We start from the raw sequence: 1,568 nt of genomic DNA, 5'->3' as shown, positions 1-1,568 counted from the left end.
AATTGAAGTAATAGCTGAGAACTAACCTCTTCTACCTCAACCCAGGGTGGAGGACATTCAAGATGAGAATGAGGTGCATCAAGCACCCCCGCCTCGTACCTTACGAGATTATTTACAACCAGCGGGGGTGAGTACGCCTTCTTATATGATTTTTTCAGGAAACATGGATATGGACATCAAGCCAGGGGTTATCCAACTCCTTCCTAAGTTCCATGGGCTTGAATCTGAAGAACCATATTTACATTTGAAAGAGTTTGATGAAATCATAGCCACTTTATATTTTCAAAATGTGTCTGAGGACACAGTCAGGCTGAGACTCTTTCCTTTTTCCTTAAAAGAGAAGGCTAAGACATGGTTACATTCATTGCGTCCTAGATCCATTGGCACATGGAATGATATGCAAAGGGAATTTATAAAGAAATTTTTTCCACATCATAAAACGATTACCCTTAGAAAAGTAATCATGAACTTCACCCAAAAGGAGGATGAAACATTTTACCAATATTGGGAAAGGTTCAAGGATTTGGTCAGTTCATGCCCACAACACGGCTTTGAAATGTGGCGCATTACAAATTTTTTCTACGAAGGACTGACATCTTCCATGCGCCAAATGGTCGAGACAATGTGTAATGGAGAATTCATTAATAAAAATGTTGACGAGGTATGGGATTACCTCGATAGTCTTACTGAAAAAACACAATCATGGGACTATTACCCAAAGTCGAACACCACGTCTAGGCCGACTCAATTAAAGGAGAAAGGTGGATTGTACCTCTTGAAAGAAGAGGATGATCTCAAGTGTAAAGTGACTACGCTCATAAGGAAAGTTGATGCCATGGAAGGAAAGAAGGATAAGGTTAATGAAAATGTTTGCGGCATCTATGATTGCAACATTCATACAACTGAAAATTGTCCTACAATACCCGCCTTTCGAGAAGTGTTGAATGAACAATCCAATGCCGTAAATACTTATCAAAGACCTTTCAATGGACCAACCTCTAATACGTACAATCCTGGTTGGAAAAATCATCCAAACTTTAGTTGGAGAAATGGACAAACTGCCACTCCTCAAAGTTTCTTTAATCAAAATCCAAATCAGGGAAAACCTCAAGAAGAACCGGTTCAAAATTCCATGCAAGAGCTGACCCATGCAATGCGAGACTTTATGCAAAAGATGACTTCACGTATGATGGTTATAGAAAAGGGGATGCTTCCTGCATAACCGCTCCCCAATCCTAAACCGCAATACGAGACAAGTGATCCCATCTCTTCGAATCAAATGGGGCATGCTAAATCCATCACCACTCTTAGGAGTGGGAAGATCATTAATAAAACCTTTCTGGTTAGGCCCGAAAAGCCTCAAGAACCAGAAAAGGACAACAATAATGGATCTAGTGAGGCCCCACAAAAATTAGAACCGGAACTTCTAGAAAAGCCAGTTGCTCCATTTCCCCAACGGTTGGTCGCACCAAAACCTCTCTCTAACTCTCAGGATATCTTAGAGGTGTTGAAACAAGTAAAAGTCAACATTCCTCTACTCGATGTCGTAAAACAGATACCTTCATATG

General features: G+C 40.5%; 1 non-coding gene across 1 annotated transcript; it reads right to left on the bottom strand.

The window, feature by feature from the left end:
* Positions 1-445: 445 nt before the first annotated feature.
* Positions 446-552, bottom strand: LOC131228293 (small nucleolar RNA R71). The gene has a single exon (XR_009162803.1). It is a non-coding gene; the product is annotated as a small nucleolar RNA R71 (small nucleolar RNA).
* Between the last annotated feature and the right edge of the window lie 1,016 nt (positions 553-1,568).

This window comes from Magnolia sinica, chromosome 15, assembly GCF_029962835.1.
Source record: "Magnolia sinica isolate HGM2019 chromosome 15, MsV1, whole genome shotgun sequence".
Classification (NCBI taxonomy): Eukaryota; Viridiplantae; Streptophyta; class Magnoliopsida; order Magnoliales; family Magnoliaceae; genus Magnolia; species Magnolia sinica.
Note: the sequence above shows the minus strand (reverse complement) of the source record. Positions and strands in the feature narration are given on the sequence as shown.